Source organism: Scyliorhinus canicula, chromosome 7, assembly GCF_902713615.1.
Source record: "Scyliorhinus canicula chromosome 7, sScyCan1.1, whole genome shotgun sequence".
Lineage (NCBI taxonomy): Eukaryota > Metazoa > Chordata > Chondrichthyes > Carcharhiniformes > Scyliorhinidae > Scyliorhinus > Scyliorhinus canicula.
In genome coordinates, this window is record NC_052152.1 from 105,883,359 (window position 1) to 105,904,580 (window position 21,222).

Sequence of the window (21,222 nt, forward strand, 5' to 3'; positions counted from 1 at the left end):
CGGTATCTGCAGTATCGTGCATGAAATGTACAAGTATCTGAGGCACTCACGAGCTATGAGCAGCATCAATGCAACACTATGTAATTTATTAACTTTCTCTTTTCTCTTGTAGTAGTGGACAAATACAGGCTCCCATAATTATTTGACAGGATACGTTAGCATTGTTCATAGATTACTTGACAACAATATAAACAAGTCAGATCCGGTTTTATTTTACTAAACTACAGTATGAAATAATAACTTCTATACTTTTAATTCATATTTATACTCAACAGCAACACCCCATCATTAAATGTAATTAAGCACTGTTTGCTATCTCTCCCATGACCTTGCAAACCAATGAAAACTGTCACAAATGAATATTAGTAATACCTGAATTAACAATGACATATGTTTCTCATTACAAGATGAGTGAGAGTGGACATTCAAAGCATCCTATGTATCCTTTTCACAATACATGCATTATTCATGTATATGTAAATACAAATATGCATCTTTTTGTGTAAACCTATAACGATATGGTAATAATACAGGAACAGTTAATGAAAACAACGTCGCCTGTCACCAAAAGCTGTTATCTAGCCTCTTCCGTTGAGAGATATGGATTCCTTTTACATGGGTTATCACAAACACGTGGGATAATTTGACCTACTGGTTTACTACGACTGTATGGTAGGTCGCGTGTGTTGTGCGCTTTCCTGTAGGGACCGCCCCGCCTACTCTTTTCGCAATGTTGACGCAATCTATAAATAGTAGAACAAAAGGACAACTTCCTTGAAGCTTGCTGAAACTGCATAAAAGGGTAAGCATTGTCGTTGGGTAGAACATAAGCGGCGATTTGCGAAGATTCTTTATTCTAAAGAATATCCATTCTGTCAGAGTTGGATTACTTGAGATATCGATGTTCGCGAGTCAGTAAGTGTCCCATATTGTTTTCTTCTATTAAAACTACATAAAGTATTTAAGTTATGTGCCTGTGAATTTTATCAGCGGCTATGTTTCTTTTGTTCGCTACGTTAAAGATTATTTAGGGGCAAAACACCCTAGTTTTGGAGCTCCTAAACTTAAGTGGCGAATGTGTAGCGTTTAACGAAATAGTGCATGATTGAAAAGCATATTTTGGAGCATATTAACTTGCACCCCATCGGGCATCAACTTGACTGATACTAATTGTGCCTAACGACGGAATGACGCAATTAGAAATGTAATTTTAAAATCACTGATGCGAAATTAATTATTACAAAAAATAGTCGCACATGACACCCCTAGTGTTTATTTTCGTGTCGATATTTTGTTCACTCTTAAACTATCCTATACTGTTGAGAAAACTGGGCAACTGATGTAAGAATTTCAATAATTACTGGAGAAAGAAACGTGATACGTTGTTTATTCATGATGACATTTGTTTGAAGTTGGATTAAAACTGTTTTTGTTAAAAATGATGGTAAAGAGAGAGTAAAATTGCGACCTTCGTTTACCTTGTTATTAATTTGACATCGCCGGATTATGCTATTTATGTAAACCGGACAGCACACACCTTGGCTAAGGTAACATAAAGCAACTTCGACAACATTGCACAGAAGCAATAATACTACTACAGTATTTACGTTGATACACAGTGGTACTCCGGCGTAAGGAGATTGACAGCCCGGACTTCCATACAATAGGCGATCTAGAATTGGGAACATTACAAATTAGAACAGTGACAGCGTTACCGAACCAATCGGAGTTCGGAGTCGCTAGGAGGGCGGGACTTCCGCTTCAGAGGAGTACTTTGTTACAAACAATAAGCCATTTACAGTACTGCAGATTGGAGTGGGTGGCTGCTGTATTTTGTACTGACAGATTCAAAGTGAAACTTGGGCAAAATAGGCCTGTGCATTGACTAAATAAACGGAAAGTGACGCTACAAGTCAAATTTGTTTTATAACACCCGTGCTTGTTCTTGGTCTATCTGTTAATGGGTTGGATTTTGATTAAACGTTGGGAAAACGGTCTTTACAATAGAGGTCCATTAATAAAAACTGTGGCTCGGAGTTTAAATACGCTGAAGAGTACCGTGGTTAAACAACTACAACTCACAGCATAGGCAAATCTTCAATACCCTAAAATGTGATTTCCGATGGAAGTTTAGTACAGCGAATGCAAGATACAATACTGAGAACATATTTTTTACATGACTACACTTATTAAGAGAACATTTTTTCCCTTGCCGACTATATTTGGAATGGTAGATCAGCAAAAAGTTGTATACTGTGGGGTAATATATTTTGGAGATGCTTGTGTGCAGCTCCTTTTTTGCAGTCTGCTCGTCTGTATTTTAAGGGCGTTTTTCTGCGTCGCGCAACATCTTGTCTAGCAGGAATAGTACAACAACTTGGTTCTGGATAGTCAATGACTGAATGATCCTAAGACTCTGCTTTAGCACAAGCACTTTTAATGGGGACTAGATAATATTTACGATTTTAACAATGAGCTGCGATATTTCGACCCTCTAAAATCGGAGGCACTTGTTGATCGTTCTGGTGGAATTGGAATCGCACCTCCTATTGGTCTGTTCAAAACAGACTGCCTCCCCGAACAGTCAGAATTCGTCCCCAAAGTTAAGTACAGTAGTTATGCTTGATCTGCGGCATTCAGCAACAATATCTTGTGTTCAAAAAGTGCCTTTCACGTCGTAAAATGTCCCAAAACGCTTCACTTAAGTGTTAAATAATAACATTTCATATTCGGCAACATACAGAAATATTGGGGACTATGACCAAAAAAAAGCTTGATCAAAAAGGTAGGAATTACAGAGTGTCTTAGAATTGGAAAAATAGAAAGAGGCAGAAATGTTTACTGAGGGAATTCCAGAGGTAAGGGTATTGACAGCTGAAGATGTGGCCAACAGTTTTTAGACAAAGGAGCACTGCAGAGAGGTACAGGTAGTGATGAAGTGGAGCTGCCTAGTATCAGTTTACATATGGAAAATCCTTGGATTCTGGAGAAGTACAGGAGGATTAGGAAACTGCCATATGTGACAGCCCTATTCAAAAAAAAACAGAGAGGGGCAAAAAGTGGGTAACTAGGCCAATTAGCCTAATAATTGTTGAAAAAACTGTTAGAATCAATTATTAAGGAAGTAATAGCACATTTGGAAAATCATAATCTAATCAAGCAGCCAGCGTAGCTTCATGAAAGGGAAATTGCGTCTCTGGAAGTCTGGAAGTTTCAACCAGAGTGGATATGGGGGAGCCAGTAGATGTGTTTGTGTTTGGACTTTCAGAAGACCTCACAGAAGTTTAAATCATAAGATAAGAGTCCATGGTGTTGGAGGTAGTATATTGGCATGCATAGAGAATTGGCTAATGGGCAGGAAACAGCGAGTGGTGATAAGGGGTCCTTTTCAGGTTGGTGACCTGTAACCACTGGGGTTCCACAGGGATCAGTGCTGGGACTGCAACTGTTTACAATATATGTTAATGACTTGGAGGAAGGAACCAAGTCTGCTGTAGCCAAATTTGCAGATGAGACAAAAATAGGTGAAAAGGCAAGTTGCGAGAGGGATACAAATATTTTGCAAAGAGATATTGATCGGTTAAGTAACTGGATAAAAAGTTGGTAAATGGAGTATAATGTGGGAAAATGTTCATTTTGGAAGGGAGAATAAAGAACTATTATTTAAATGAAGAAAAGCTGCAACATAAGGGGTCTTGGGGGTACTAGTGCATGAAACACAAACACACGGGTGCAGCAGGTAATCAAGAAGGCTAATGGAATGTTGGCCCTCATTTCAGGGGGTTGGAGGACAAGAGGGATGCCTTGCTGCAACTGTACCAGGTACTAGAGACCACATCTGGAGTACTGTCAGCAGTTTTGGTCCCCTTATTTAAGTTAAGATCCTTTATTTCATTGGACGTGGTTCAAAGAAGGTTCATGAGAATGATCCCAGTATGTAGGGATTGTCTTATGGGCATGTTGGGATCAAGATATTATCAGCCATGATCTTATTCCATGGTGAGCAGGCTCAAGGGGCCGAATGGCTCACTCCAAGGCCTTATGGAAACTGACTGTTTTTTGTGTTGCGGAGGACCGGAAAGAGATGAGTGTTATGGGCCAGAGAGAACCCCAAAGTGTATCATGGAGTTCACCTGATCCATAACATTTAATAGATTGTGGTATGGGGAGCACACGGCCCACTCTATAGGTGTGGTACAGCAGAAATGGAAAAGTATTTTTTTAAGCAAAGCAATGTTTATTCTATGAACTCAAGTTACCTTTTTAAAACAAACCGTGAACATCTTAGCACCCATTAATTCAAATACAACCCCAAAGAGTACAACACTAAGTAATGCTTACGCTGTCCTTTTAACATCCAGAAGACTTACAAAAAACATAACCTTTAACAGAAGCACATCAGGTTAAAGTCGCTACTGAAAACATTTATAATTCTGAATTCACCAAATGATCAAGAGATAGTCTTTTCATGGCAAAGAGAACAGCAGTACAGGTGCTTTGTCTGACTTCAGCTCCAACACGGAAAACAAAACTAAAACACACCCTGCGGCAAACAGCCTAAAATGAAAGTAAAAAGCTGGCAGACAGCCCAGCTCCACCCACACTCTGACATCACTGATAAACACCCATTTCTTAAAGGTACTTTAACATGACAAGAGATAGGAGGGGTCCAAGGCTAGATCCTTTGACAATGCCCAATAACTGTGTAGGAGTAGGAAAATAAGCCATTGCTTCTCTGGCTATGACTGAATAGACTACACCGTTGTAGTCCTGCCCAGCTGGATGACTGGAGAAGTGTTGGAGGAAAATGGTGTGGTAAGCTGCAGACAGATCATGAAGGACAAAGATAAATAGTTACATTTTCAACAGTCACATAAGAAGATTCTGTATTTGTTATCTTATTACCAATAAATCTTTGGTTCAAGGAGTTAAAGTTGGCCAAACCGTGATGAGATTAATCCCTGGTATGTGGCTTTTTATAAAAGGTTTCATTGTAGTATATGCGTACAATCACATGTCTTTAACTTATGTTATGTCATAGGTTTAATATTTGATATTAGTTTATGTCGATTGCAGTGAGTCAACGTTGTTCCATTTTCATTATTAACAGTTAACAAGTTCAATCCTGTCTGTCCCTTGTTTGAAAATAAAGTGCAATATCACAAAGATGAGGGAGGTCTAACAGCCCATCTAGATTACCGAAATCTCCTGTAATTTCATCACAGACTCTACAACAATTGCAGCATTTCTGCCTCCACAATCCCACTCCAAAGATCCAGGTAATGATCAATCATGACACGAGAATGCATATCTTTATTCTGTCATCAATTTGCTTTTTGTTTCCTTGACCTGAAGTCATGGTTTACCTTAAGTGTGCCTGATTTGCCTTTTCTAGTCTCTTAGTATTTTATTTAGTACCATATGAGCTCTTCTCATTTGCTTCCTTTCAAGGCGAATAATATGTTTTTCTTGTGCATCCTTAAAACGTGATCCCTTAATTCAATGTATAAAATATTGAAATCTACTGTAAAAGACAAGTGCATATTTAATACTGTACAAAACATTTTGTTACAAAGTATATTAGAACATCAATTATTTTCCATAATGAGTGCACTCACGCTTCTACCCCTCCTTCCCCTTAATTGCTTAACATTCAATTTGCCCTGTGTACAATAGCACTGTGGAATGTGTTTAGAAGTTAATACAAGTTGAATGGCTGCTATTTTACTCGTTTCTTTTAATACACATTTTCTGCTTGTCTGGATTCTTTCATTGTAAAACGAGAAATTTGTAAACATTTCAAAGTTTTTTTTTCTATATACCTCTAAACTGCTAATTGACCCAAGTATCTTCCCATTTCCACCTCCATAACATTGCCCAACTTCACCTCGCCTCAACTCATCTGCAACTGAAACTCTCATCCATACCTTTTGTTATCTCTAGATCATATTCCTGAGAATTTCTTGCCAGCCTGCCACATTCTACCCTCTGCAATCTTGTCATTCAAAATTCTGTTACATACCTTCTAACTCAAATCAAGTCCTGTTCACTCATCACCCCTGTGCCCGATGTCTTCAGTTGTCATTATCAACACCGTGGAATCCTGCAACCTCTCTGCCTTTATAAGATACTCTTTAAAACCCTACCTCTAACCAAGGTTATGGCCATCATCCATAATATTTCCTGGTGGTTTTGTCAGATTATTGGTAATGATGATTCACAGGAATTTTGGATATTAATGTTTTTGGTACTAAGTATAAATTGTTATCGACTTGTTTTAATAATCTGATGGCACAGAAGGAGGCCGTTCAGAATATTACGTCCATTCCTGGTCAAGCAACTCTGCTATTCTTCTGTCATTTCTTGTAACCCCTCATTTTCTCTTCAGGTGCTTATCTAATTCCCTTTTGAAAGCAACAATTGAATCTGCTTCCACCATAAACTCAAAGTGAATTCCAGATCCTAATCACTGACTGCATAATAAAAAAGATTTTGTAATTTGCCATTCCTTCTTTTGCTAACTGTCTTAAATCAGTGTTCTCTTGATTTTTTTTTAATCCTTCTGCCAATGGGAACGATTTCTCTCTATCTAGTCTGTTTAGACCCATTCTGAAGCCCCATCTCTCCTATTAGTACCCTTTTACTATTTATGTGCCTAATCTAAGACTTTTCAATTCCCTTTTATGATAGCTGTCAGACTCTTTTCATATTCTCTCTTTGCCCTCTGAACTTTCTATATTCAGCCTAGTTTTCACTTGTATTGGCAAACTGACGCCCTTATTCTCCATCAGCGTGCTTTTTTTTTTGTCATCCAGGAATCTCTGGCTTTGGTTGCCATACCTTTCCCCTTGTGGGAATATATCTTGATTCTATCTGAGTCAGCTCCTCTTTAAAGACAGCCATTTGTTTTCTTACAGTTCTGCCTACCAATCTTTGATTCCAGTTTATCTGGACCAGATCTGTTCTCCTTCAGCCCTCTTGCATTAAGAATATTTACTCTAAATTGTTCCTTGTCCTTTTCAATGGCTAACCTAAACCTTATGATCCCCTGATCACTGTTTCCCCTGACAGCTTGCCCCACCACGTTTTCAAAAACCAAATCCAGCAGCCTCCTTCCTCAATGGTCGAAAAGTATAATAATCAAGAAAATTCTCCCGAACGCACTTCAGAAACTCTTCCTTCCTTTTGCGCTCTTTACTCTATTACTAACATGTTATATATTTGAATATTTAAAGTCCCCATTTTTGCTGCTCTAATTTCCCTGCAAATTGGCACCTCTGGTAGCCTACAGAGTACAGATAGTCAAATAATGGTACCTCTGTTGCTTAACTCAACCCAGATAGATTGTCCTTGAACCCTCTTTCTAGCACCATTGTATCAATAGCCAATACTGACACCCCTGCTCCATTAGTTCCTTCCCCACTTTCCTGAAAAGTAGAATCTCTTGATACCTTTCGTCTGAGTTCAAGTGACAAACCGTCATTTTAACTTTAATAATCAATTAATCTAAAATTTACTACTGATAACAGCAGGCTTTTGATTTGGTGGTGGCATTCGCGTTGTTCCAGTATTTGAACTCTACTGCAGACTGTCCTGACAAGTGGCATTCTGGGTTTAACATCCACCAGGATATTTAGTTCTAGTGGTTATAAATTAGCACAGTGCTAAATCGCTGGCTTTGAAAGCAGACCATGGCAGGCCAGCAGCACGGTTCAATTTCTATACCAGCCTCCCCGAACAGGTGCCGGAATGTGGCGACTAGGGGCTTTTTCACAGTAACTTCATTTGAAGCCTACTTGTAACAATAAGCGATTTTCATATTTCATATTTTTCAAATGTAAATGCCCCCACCCCTGACAATGTAAAGATTGTGCAACCTATAAAACACTCCTGATGTGTAGGGTTAACCAATATGACTGTTGGTATAAAAATTATTGTTGTATGAAGCACCTTGATTGATTGTAATCTGACATGCTGTTAATCAGAATGTGAATGCTTCCACTACTTAATACTATTCTCCAAGGGACTCCAAATGATTACAGCACAGAAGGTGGCCATTGGGCTCATTGTGTCCATGCCAACTCTCTGCAAGGGCAACTCTGCTAGTCCCACTCCCCATTCCTGTAGCCATGCCAATCTTTTTCCCTTCAGGTGCCAATCCAATTCCATTTTTAAAGCCACAATTGAAACTGCCCTCACCACACTCCATCAGTGCATTACAGGTCCTAACCATTTACAGTATGTTTAACGTTTTTATTCTTCTAGTTGGCGTTTGTTTGTCAATCATCTTAAATCAATGTCCTCTGGTTCTTCACCCTTCTGTCCTTGGGAACAATATCTCTCTTTACTCCGTCTAGTCCCTCATGATTTTGAACACCTATGAAATTTACCCTAGAAACAACCACAGCTTCTAACTATTCACATAACTAAAGTCCCTCATCCCTAGAACCATTTTGTAAGTGGAAGATTGTGAAAATACAATAACTACTGCCAAGATATTCTTGGTCAAGGTTCCAATTGAAAAATGCTGATCTTTCACCAGTGATATTGAATAATTTAAACTGATGTGATTTCAGCAATTTAATTCATTTCATCAATATACATCGTAAGTCAACTTACCAAATTGTAGTGTCCATGCACGCCAGTTGGAGAAAATATAACTTATTAACTTTACTGACCAGACTGATTTTATTTCAAGTTTTTAAAAATGATTTGCCAAGTGTAAACAGCAATCATTTAGTTGTGAGGGCACTTTTTTGTCATGATTGTTCAGCCACAATCATCCATCCACCAGATACAAATCAAACTTAGAAAAGGAGGTCCTTCCACACGCCTCCCAAAAGAAAATCATGCTTACGCATAAATTTAATCCAGTACTCATCCTTAGACATAATTGAGATGAATTATACGTATCTAGACTCTTGAACATCTGTAGAAGAGTGGAGAATTCAACCATCTGAGCTCCTAGGATTTATGTCTTACTCGCGTGTTATAGCTAATTTTCCTTGCTCTTACTATCAAGCTATATTTCTGAAACATTAATTTTCTAAACTTCTACATGAGCAAGTTCCCTTGGCTTCTCTTAAGTTTGAAAATAATGTAAAACCTTCTTATATTCCTTGTGCAACATACAAGTTATTTGAATGGGTGGAGGGGGGGAAAGAAGGGGCCTGCTGTCAGGCCTTATACCAATATAGATCATAACATGATCACCAGTAACTGTGCAAGAATGGCTCAACTTGAATCATTCAGTATTTCTTGTAGCCATTGAAATCTCCCAATTTAGATCGAACGTTCTCAATTGTGAACACCTAAGTTTTGTGCTTCTTCACAAAATACCTCACGCTAATGACTAAATATTCTGCATGTGGATAATTTATGAAAAGCAAGTGAGGGTGGCACCGTGGTTAGCACTGTTGCCTATGGCGTTTGAGGACCTGGGTTCGATCCCGGGTCACTGTCTGTATGGAGTTTGCACATTTTCTCCCATGTCTGCATGGGTTTCACCCCCACAACCCAAAGATGTCCAGGTTAGGTGGATTGGCCATAATATATTGCCCCTTAATTGGAAAAAAAAATTGGGTACTCTAAATTTATACAAAGCAAGTGCAGAGTGCCAAACAAGAGAAAAAATAGATCTGTAATAATTATACCAACTTTGAGCTCCATAACCAAGATTAAGATGCCACTCAAATTGAATGGTTAAATCAGTCTTGAATTCATTTTGGTGATGGTTGATCACAAACTTCTCAGGACATTCTTCGGCTGGTGCCGTAGCATCCTACCTAAGGGATAGTCGTCCAAACTGCAGTCTATGGGGGCCACGTTGTATTGAGCACTGTATTTTCAAAGGCTCTAACCCCAGGCTATTTAGTCTTTTTTGTGCTTTTTTTTCTTAAACTCCAGTTTCCTCTATTTGAATTTAATCAGGTTGCAAACAAAATTATTTTTAGACCCTTAGTCTGCTTGTTGGATACATCCTAATCAGAATACCAAGATTCAATAGTACCAGCAACCTGAGATAGATACAAGTCAACGGAAACGCTATTTTTAAATTTTATACATCTCTTGAAGCTCCATGGTTCACTCCTGTCTAGTAGCCTGTGTGGAAGGAAAGAGCTTGCAAAAGTTACCGTGAACAATAATGAGATGTTCTGGCCTCTGCTCAAAAGGCTTCAGCAATCAGGCATAGAATTTAGACATAGAATTTACAGTGCAGAAGGCCATTTGGCCCATCAAGTCTGCACTGGAAAGATGAACCCATCCAAAACCCAGACCTCCATAACCCACTAATCCCACTTAACCTCTTTGAACACTATGGGCAATTTAGTATGGCAATCCACCTAACCTGCACATCTTTGGACTGTGGGAGGAAACCGGAGCACCCGGAGGAAACCCACGCAGACTCCGGACAGACCGTGACCCAAGCCAGGAATCAAACCTGGGACCCTGGAGCTGTGAAGTGTGTGCTAACCACTATGCTACCGTGCATGTTGACATTGAGGTAATTTCTGTTGGCCTACTACAGATTGGCAATAAATAACCTATATCATGGCGGGACAGTTCCAGGGTTCAATTCCGGCCTCGGGTGATCATCTGTGTGGGTTTGCATTCCTCCCCATGTCTGCGAGGGTTTGCTCCGGTTTCCTCCCATAGTCCAAAGATGTGCGGGGTCGGGTGGATTGGCCATGCTAAATTACCCCTAGTGTCCATGATATACCATCAATTGAACGCGAGACGAGTTGCTGAACAAAAGTATGGCTTTAATCTACTAGATGTTAGCCCTGCGGTCGATTACAGTATAAGGACGACCACCGGGAGTACTGGGTATTTATACCCCGCCCTGTAGGCGGGGTTAACTCAGCCTCTCGACCAATCGGGGAGCCGTCACATGACTAGTCTCAACCAACTGGTCGAGAGGCACATGACCGACCAGGGCCAATGGTAAGCCGGTGTCTTGCACCAATGGCAGGCAGCTATGCTAATTATACCACCACATTCACCCCTTGCGGAGAAAGAAGCCGGGGGGGGGGGGAGGGAAAGAGCTGGGGGGGGTGGGTGAGAACTGGTGGTATGAGTAGTAAGGAGAGAAAGAAAAAAAAAATGTATCCTTGGCTTCCCACTGGTCCAGACATTTAGCAACAGTACATAGTGTCCATACAAGGTCCATGGTGGTGTCGAAGTTAAATGGACTCGATCAGCCTTTTCGTTGCCTGTGACGTCCTGGCCGACCGCCGCAGTGGAGTTGGTGACGTTGGTTCAGCTGATGTCCTGGACTCCGGGAGCGATGGTCCTTGAACTGTCTCCGTTCCCCGGGCTGGTGGTGGAGATGCCATGGATGGGGGAGGGGTGGCCTTGGTGGGGCGCTGGGGGAAAAGGGACGGGGGGGGTCTGTGGTGAAGGGGGGGAGGGCCGCACGCCGGAGGGTGCCAGGTCCCGGAGGGAGACAGTGTCCTGCCGACCGTCGGGGTACTCCACGTACGCATACTGCGGGTTAGCGTGGAGTAACTGGACTTGTTCCACCAACGGGTCGGACTTTTGCACCCGCATATGCTTCCGGAGCAAGATGGGTCCGGGGGCGGCCAGCCACGTCGGGAGAGGGGATCCGGAAGACGACTTCCTGGGGAAAACCAGAAGACGTTCATGAGGTGTCTGATTAGTTGTGGTACAGAGGAGGGAGCGGATAGAATGTAGGGCATCGGGGATAACCTCTTGCCATCAGGAAATAGGGAGATCTCTGGACCGGAGGGCCAGTAGTATGGTCTTCCAGATGGTACCATTCTCCCGCTCGACCTGTCCATTACCCCGGGGGTTATAGCTGGTCGTCCTGCTAGAGGCAATGCCCCTGCTGAGCAGGAATTGACGCAGCTCGTCGCTCATAAAGGAGGACCCCCGATCGCTGTGTATGTACGCGGGGTAGCCGAACAGGGAAAAGATGGAGAGGAGGGCCTTAATGACGGGCGATGTGGTCATGTCGGGGCAGGGAATGGCGAAGGGGAAGCGGGAGTATTCATCGATCACCGTCGGGAAGTAAATGTTGCGGCTGCAAGAGGGAAGGGGCCCCTCGACGTCTATGCTGAGACGTTCGAAGGGGCGGGATGCTTTGATCAGATGCGCGCGCTCGGGGCGGTAGAAGTGCGGTTTGCACTCTGCGCAGATGTGGCAGTCACGGGTTACTGTCCTGACTTCCTCTATGGAGTAGGGCAGGTTGCAGGTCTTTATGAAATGATAGAAACGGGTCACCCCTGGATGGCAGAGGTCCGTGTGGAGGGAGCGGAGGCAGTCTATCTGCGCGCAGGTACCGCGGGACAGGGCATCAGGAGGCTCATTGAGCTTCCCTGAACGATACAAGATATCGTAGTTGTACGTGGACAACTCGATCCGCCACCGCAAGATCTTGTCGTTCTTAATCTTGCCCCTCTGTGCATTATCGAACATGAAGGCTACTGACCGTTTGTCTGTGAGGAGGGTAAACTTTCTGCCGGCCAAATAGTGCCTCCAATGTCGCACAGCTTCGACTATGGCCTGGGCTTCCTTTTCCACTGAGGCGTGGCGGAGTTCGGAAGCCTGGAGGGTTCTGGAGAAGAAGGCCATGGGTCTGCCCGCTTGGTTCAGGGTGGCCGCCAGAGCTACTTCTGATGCGTTGCTCTCGACCTGGAAGGGGAGGGACTCGTCGATGGCGCGCATCGTGGCCTTTGCGATGTCCGCTTTGATGCGGCTAAAGGCCTGGCAGGCCTCTGACGACGGCGGGAAGGTCGTGGGCTGAAAATGGGGACGGGCCTTGTCGGCGTAATTGGGAACCCATTGGGTGTAGTAAGCGAAGAAACCCAGGCAGCGTTTAAGGGATTTGAGGGTATTGGGGAGAGGGAGTTCCATCAGGGGGCGCAAGCGTTCGGGGTCGGGGCCTATCACTCTGTTACGCACTACGTAGCCAAGGATGGCTAGACGGTCGGTGCTAAACACGCACTTATCCTTATTGTAAGTTAGGTTAAGGGGTTTTGCGGTTTGGAGGAATTTTCGGAGGTTGGTGTCATGGTCCTGCTGGTCGTGGCCGCAGATGGTGACATTATCGAGATACGGGAAGGTAGCCCGTAATCCGTACTTGTCGACCATTCAGTCCATCTCCCGTTGGAAGACCGAGACCCCATTTGTGACACTGAATGGAACCCTGAGGAAGTGGTAGAGGCGCCCATCTGCCTCGAATGCAGTGTACTTGCGGTCACTCGCGCGGATGGGGAGCTGGTGATAAGCGGACTTGAGGTCCACTTTGGAGAAGACTTTGTATTTCGCAATCTCGTTTACCATGGCGGAAATACGGGGGAGAGGATACGCGTCCAGTTGCGTAAACCGGTTGATGGTCTGGCTGTAGTCGATGACCATCCGGTCTTTCTCCCCAGTCCGGACCACCAGCACTTGGGCTCGCCAGGGACTGTTGCTGGCCTCGATGACCCCTTCCTTCAGCAACCTATGGACCTCGGACCTGATGAAGGTCCGGTCCTGGGCGCTGTACCGTCTGCTCTGGGTCGCGACGGGTTTGCAATCGGGTGAGATTAGCAAACAAGGAGGGGGGGTCTACTTTGAGGGACGCGAGGCTGCAGACAGTGAGGGGGGGTATAGGGCAGCCGAATTGGAAGGTCAAGCTCTGCAGGTTGCACTGGAAGTCCAGTCCTAGGAGTGCCGGTGCGCAAAGGTCGGGGAGGATAAGGATTTTATAATTTTTAAAAACCTCCCCCTGGACCGTGAGGTCCGCGATGCAGCACCCGGTGATGCGGACGGAGTGCGAACCTGAGGCTAACCCGATTTTGTGTTTTACAGGGTGGACAGGGAGCGCGCAGCGTCTTACCGTGTCAGGGTGTACGAAGCTTTCCATGCTCCCGGAGTCCAGTAGGCAGCCCGTCTCGTGCCCGTTGAGGTGAATTTGCATCGTCGTCTTGGCGAGCGTGCGTGGACGTGACTGGTCGAGCTAAATGGCCGCGAGCCATGGAGAAGATCCATAGTCGTCGTCGGCCGAGTGGGTGCTGGCAGGACCTTGTGTGCCAGTCCAGAATGGCGGCGCACAGGACCCGCACGTGGGGTCGGGGCCCCAAGATGGCGGCGCCCAGGACCCGCACGTGGGGTCGGGGCCCCAAGATGGCGGCGCCCAGGACCCGCACGTGGCGTCTGGGGCCCAAGATGGCGGCGCCCGCAGGACACTCGTGGTTGCTGGAGTCGGGGTTAGCGGTGCCAGCAGGCCGATCGGAGCGGGGGAAGAGAGGCGCGCAGGCCGGGCACAGGGGCCCGGGGGGGAGATTGGCGCGGTGCGCTGGAAGGGCCCGGTGGAGGAGATCCCGGGTCGCTGCGCGGCACAGCAGCGACCAATTTGGCCTGGCAGAACGACGAAAAATGGCCCTTCTTCCCGCAGCTCTTACAAAGGGCGGAGCGGGCCGGGCAGCGCGGGCGTTTGGTAAAACCACAGAAATAGCAGCGGGGTCCCGCGGACTTGTCGGGGCGTCCTGCGGCGCAGGCCTGAGGGGGGTCGGGAGCGGCGGATTGCGGTGGGGAAGCGTGCCAGGAGGCCCAGGGTGCTGCAGCGCGGCTGGGGACATAGGCGCGGGCGTTTAAGTCGGCGACCTCCAGGGAGGTGGAGAGAGTCCGTGCCTCAGTTAGGCTGAGGTCGTCTTTTTCCAGCATCTGCTGGCGGATAGCGGCAGACTGCATCCCAGCCATGTAAGCATCTCTGATTAAAAGTTCCATGTGCTCAGTGGCTGAAACTTGGAGGCAGGCGCAATTCCTCCCCAGGACAGCGAGGGCCCGGTAAAAATCGTCTAAGAACTCACCGGGGAACTGTTGTCTGGTAGCCAGCAGATGTCGGGCGAACGCTCGGTTTACCGACTTAACAAATTGTCCTTTAAGCTTATCCATGGCCACGTCGTATTCCTTTTCTTCCCCTATCATCACGTAGGCCGCCGTGCCCACGCTGGAATGGAGAATATGAAGCTTCTGTGCCATGGTGGGGGGGCTGCTTGCGGTCGCCAGATAGCTATCGAAACACGCCAGCCAATGCTTGAAGATTTCCGATGCGTTCGGAGTTTGCGGGCTGATGCGGAGGCATTCGGGCTTGATCCGGAGCTCCATCTTCAAATTTCTAGTAGATTAAATTGATGTACCATCAATTGAACGCGAGACGAGTTGCTGAACAAAAGTATCTACTAGATGTTTAGCCCTGCGGTCGATTACAGTAGAAGGACGACCGCCGGGAGTACTGGGTATTTATACCCTGCCCTGGAGGCGGGGTTAACTCAGCCTCTCGACCAATCGGGGAGCCGGTGTCCTGCAACAATGGCAGGCAGCTATGCTAATCATACCACCACAGTCCAAACATATGGTTGGGGATACTGGGTTACGGGGTGGAGGTATGGGTTTAAGTAGGTGCTCTTTCCCAGGGCTGGTGCAAACTCGATGGGCCGAATGGCCTCCTTCTGCATTATAAATTCTATGAAATCTTGGCAGCCATTTTGACATTGAAGATTTACGATCTTATCTTTGTTTTCAGAGCGTGGCCACGTATATCTGAAAGTTTAATGGGTTCTCTCAAATGTCATGGTTGAGCACTTTAAACTGAACTACATTGATATAGATACCTGGATATGCATAAATTGAGATGGCTGGTAGTGCTCGAGGGCACCAGAAATTATGATTCTAGTTGACACTGTAGATCCTTCTTGCAAGCCTCCTGAATCATTTAGGAGGCCCCGACAATTAACTTAGACCCCAATTTTACGCACATTGCCCTGAACAAACTATGTAAACTCGAATTTTTAGGTAAACTTGCTCAGATGGTACCCACAAATTCCAGGTGCACACCAAACACAATGCCACAATTGGAACATTTGCAGCTTCGGGATCCTTGCAGAATGTGACATTGAAGTTTGACAGACCCTCTGGTGGTGAGGAGGATAGAATGGGCATTTAATTTAAAAATAGCCTAATAGAGTTGATTCGGGTTGCGTACTTGTAAATATTCTGTAAATCCGAAACATTTAGATTCGCCCCATTCTCCCTTACAAAAAAGTACCAACAGACCTGCAAAGTAGTGGGCCAGTTGGGTAAATTCAGCATTAAAGCTCGGCGCAGTTGGCGTTTGCTGCTGAATCATGCAGTCTGGTGAAGTGGTCCTAAATAAAAATGAGTGTCAGTGTACTGAGAAGGGGAACTGAGTGGCGGAGCTTGTTGTTTGATGTAAAGAGCCGTTGGCCGAGTGGCGGCGGCTGGCGCCGCTGCCGTTGGAGCCCAATTTCAAACTGTCAGCGCGAAGATCTGCTGTTACCCAGCATGCCGCGCGGCCCGCCACTAACGAATTTGAGTCGAATCTCGGCTTTCGGCGCCATTTTCGACTGGAGCAAAAAAAACACAGAAGCAATAGCACCACATACAGACACACAGGATGGAGAGTGGGGAAGAAGACAGCAATGGTGAGGTCAGGAGAGATGGAGGATGTGAGGCCAGACAGTGGAGGAGAATGAGAGAGAGAGAGAGATTAGGGTTGAAGTCAACCCATCGACAGATGTCGGTCACACAGGTACAACAGCTTGGTTACGGATTGACCAACAGGACCTCGCTCTCTTCTTCACCCCCCCCCCCCCCCCCCCCCCAAATCAGTAAGAAGAGCAGAAGGATGAAAGACGGACTCTGATCCGACGCTCACTTCGGAGGAAGCAGGTTTGTTCCATTTCTTTTTCCTGCCTCTTGTCCGTGTCACTTTTTTGAGTAATTTTGAGCGGGACAGGATTCTCTTCCCCCCCCCCCCCCCCCCCTTTTGTTGTCCCGCTGATACCTTAAATTGTGTTTCTGATTTAGTCCTTGCCAAGAGAGAAATAGGTGGTGGTTGAAGCAAGAAAGTAAGCCTTGAACGTTGAATCGGTGTCTTGTCGCAACGAATGACTGGGGAGTTATAATTAAAGCAAGATTTAAAAATTTGGCAAAGCGATTATGGGAAAGGAGGGAGGGGGAGAGAAATGTGTACACACACAAAATAGCTGATGGTGGGGGAAAAACTTTTTTAATTGCGTGACAGTGCGAAGGAATCGCGAACTCTTTCTGACTGGCACTTGGTGCAACGTCGCCGAGCTCCCCTCCCTCACCAAATTATCGTTTCATTCGGAAACCCTTACTCCTGTTTGGTAAGACTTGTTTTTAAATTTACAGCAAGTTCAAGGCTGTTGACTACATCTTTTTTTGTAATGTTATACTAAGTTATTTTAATGCTGTATGGGACGGCGGGTCTGGGACTGACTTTCCCCACCCACCCGGTTACAGTAAGTACAGTACGATGATCATTGGTATTACCGCAAGTTAATAACCAGGCTCCACCCCAGGTATCAACTTTCGGCTGTTTTCCCCCCTCCTTTCACCCCCTTCTGTGTGCATCAAATTCTCCAGAACCACTCGTTTCAAAAATTGGAACTACGTTCAGCACTATGCTGTCGTTTTCATGGGTCCTCGTAAGTGAGTTTCTGAATTGGTGGTGGGGTGGGTGCGTGGGATGGGAGGGGGGGGGGGGGGGATAGTTCACGGTCCAAGGTACCTGTCTGAATCATTCATTTATTTTCGGTATTACTGTAAGTGCCAGTACCATCTGAAATATTCTCCGCCCCCCCCCCCCCCCCCCCCCCGTTACACAATCGTCTCCACGAACAAATGGTAGTTTTTTCCCTCTACTTTTAATTTCCCGTAATTATATTGGCGGATTTTTTTGTAATGGGCAGAATTGGAAGTTTAATGTCTTCGGAAGTGATTACACACCTTTCATGACTTTTAGATTGCTGGAATAACGGTATTTGATTAAACTATTTTTTTCTTCCTCGCTGGCGTGGGCGCAAATGAGTATGTGTGCGTATGAAATCTTTGAATCTAAAAAAACCGTTATTGGCTGATGTCTGAGATGGATTAGGGTAGGTTTAAGGGAAAGAAATACAGAAAAATGTAACTTGTGAAAGTATAGTAGATATATACTGAAAACTGATGCCTCAGTCATATTAAAATTTCGTAAATTTGGCTTTAATGATTTATTCTAATTGTATTGCGATGGACTATTTTGTATACTTTTCCATAATTGAGTCAAGTCTGGGACTCTTGAAGGGAAACCTCGATTTTCACATCTAACAATGGGCACGATGTTCCGCTGTAAGATGTGGGTGTGTACCATAAACTATATTTCAGTTACATTTTTTGTTAACGTTGCCCTAAGTTAAGGGAATGAAATAGGTTTCATTCTAACATTGTACATGGGTAAAATGTTTACTAGGTGGTTATTTTCCCTACATTTGGCGAGCGAATGTCAATATAACTATTGTTTTTTGAGACGGGTTAGACCTCGTGAAAAACACTGCGATATAACGCTGAGCAATACCAAATTGGAATTACACTTGCTACAGGATAGTTGGTGAGACTACACATTCTGAATGTATTTTTATTCAGTAGGTCGAGGCCACGAATTGAAATGTTTTTTGTGTTAAACGGTAAACTTCTCAAAATGACGAGAATGTGAAGTTGTAATGACCCTTTGCTGTCTCCGCCAGCTCCTGTTCCCGCATGTATTTGAAGTTTCAAGTATTAGCGCACGGGCTTTTCTAAAGATTGTCGAACTTATTTCCATCTATTAATGGCTAAAATAAAACAACATTTCAGAAATAACCCAAAAAAATATGGTGCAGTAACTGTAATCAATACTTGAACGTTACCAGTTGTACCTCTATGTTCCGTTATCTCGTTTATTCGCATTTTTTGATCACTACCAAAATAAAAATCGCAAGAAATAATAGCAATTGCTTGCAGAGCAGATTTGTGAGATATATTTTTAGTAATTGTACGGTATAGAAACAATCTTTTTGGAGCATTTAATAGTAGCATCTGGTGTTCGAGCTTTTGTAAAATGTTCGTTCCCCTCATTCGTTTCGTTTGTTTCAACCTTTAGCCCATTGTGTAACGGTGAACATAATTTTACTGGAGAGTATATTTATGTTGAGAAGCCATTACTTTACTTACCTTGCGCACTAGTCTGAATCAAATTGAAACTTGTCAGGATGACTAAGTGATACGATGACAGACTATTTATCAAAGGGATCCTACAATACGTACGCTAAATGGTGATGTAATTTTTTTCTGTACTGTACAATGTTAAAGTGCATAGTGTTTAAACAAAATTGCACCATTTTTCATATTTAATATATTATTAATTCACACAGGAACATCTAGAATTAATGCCTTGCCATGATTCAGAAATGGAAGATGTAGGTTTCCTTTAGATAGTTTTTTAAATCTCAGGTGGCCTAAAACTGGAAGAAATGAGGTGGGCCTCGCTGCACCTTCAACTCCTTCTTTTACAGGAGAATAATGTGACCTCCGAGTTGGAGGTTTGGGGAAACAATCGAGGAAAATTATTAGATGACTTACTTGCACAATCCGTTTTCTTACTGTAAGATCACTAAGGGAGAGAGTGGATTAGGTCATGATGGGATTACGGCAATGAAGTGAATGTGTTATATGCTAGGACTCGGACAACAATTAAGAACCCATTTATGCACTTTAACATTGTACAGTCCAGAAAAAAATTACATCACCATTTAACGTACGTATTGTAGGATCCCTTTGATAAACAGTCTGTCATCGTATCACTTAGTCATCCTGATAAGTCTCAATTTGTGAATATTAAGGAACTACTACTTGTAGTATGGCTTTGTAATCTTTACACAATAGTCCACACAGCAGTACGAACAGAAATATACTGTCCTATGCTTATTCAGTTATATTATTTGTTTGCTAATTTCTCAACCAGAGTACACTCCATTGAGCTTTTGTCGTTGGTTCATTTAAAGTTCAGAACATTTATGTTTGATTTGTGGAATTATTACCTACTTAATTTAGCATCTTTAAATAGAGTTGTGGTACAAATTTTGCATTAAGAGCAAATAATAATTTTTAATGGAATGAAACTTTTCTTTGTCAAGATGAATACTGATATGGTACATTTTTAGGTATTCCTATACTTTTGATGCATGTAAGGTTGGAAAATTGAATTTCATATTTTCAGGAAATCTAATTTTGTAGAAGGTGCAAAAACATCTGAATTTCAGTGAAATGTATATTTTTGCTGCTATTTTGATAATGAAAGGGTTAATTTTGTGTAGTTTAAAGCAGTTGTTTTCCCATCTCATCAAAAGGACAATATAGTAGCATTTGCATCATTATGTTGTCAGGTTACCTCTGTATTGATAGCCATAGGTAATCCAATTCTGATTTTTATCTGGCAGAATGTGTGGCATTATTATCTGCAACTGCTCTTGACATGTGGTCATGCTGTTTTTTTTTGGTATTCCTCCTACACTAATCTAATTGTGTCATAACCCTGCTTTGCTGTTTTTAATTTAGCACCAACTTCAAAACTAGATTTTATTATAGAGGGGGTGTTAAATGGGTGAATTGCAAACAAAAATTGGAAAATCTCATCCAAATGCAGATTTTAATGTGTATTTCAAAACAGTACAATAGCAATGCATGATTTTAAAAAATCTGATTAATTGTACCTTGAACTATGCACTGTAACAGATTATAACTAAGATAAAATAATTTCTACCCGTTGCATTTAGGGTTCACTGATGAAACCCTGATTCATATTGGTTTGAAAAAGGTAAGAGCATAAATTGAAATTGCAGTGGCCAATAATTTAGTGACTTAACTATTTTGCATTCTAGCTGCAGTTGTTAACATTGCAAAAATATAATTAAATTCTAGTTGAATGCTTTGTTAACATTGCAAAAGTATAACAATTCTAGTTGAATGCTTACTGTAACTTAGTTTTTAAAATTATTATGGGAGAACGATGTGCAATAATATACATATTGAAAATGTCAGATTTTAGCAAGGTGTTCTTGGATGATTAACATTTCTTGGATACAATTTTGTTTCCGAAATGCAAGCATAATACATTTCTGCTCATTGGATTTACTGTGTGTTGTGGCTAATGGTTCCTTTTTAACTGGCCTTGTTGCTTCTTTTACAACAAATTCATTGATGTTGGAAGCACTAGGACCTTGGAGAAGCTTTTTCCTGCATTGCCTTGATTTCGCATTGTACCTAATTCAAGCCTAGACTTTTACAGTTCTACAGTACATTCCTTTAACTTCATGATCTGCTCAGAAACCTGGAAATACTTTGTGTATTTTTGGTGAATGAAGAAACATAGTG

General features: G+C 43.3%; 1 long non-coding RNA gene across 1 annotated transcript in view; it reads right to left on the bottom strand.

The window, feature by feature from the left end:
• The window catches only part of LOC119969246, a 42,454-nt gene extending 26,208 nt beyond the window's left edge, over nt 1-16,246 (bottom strand). The window contains exon 1 of the long non-coding RNA XR_005461320.1: nt 16,063-16,246. This is a non-coding gene — a long non-coding RNA (uncharacterized LOC119969246). The remainder of the gene's footprint in view (nt 1-16,062) is intronic.
• Nucleotides 16,247-21,222: the final 4,976 nt, after the last annotated feature.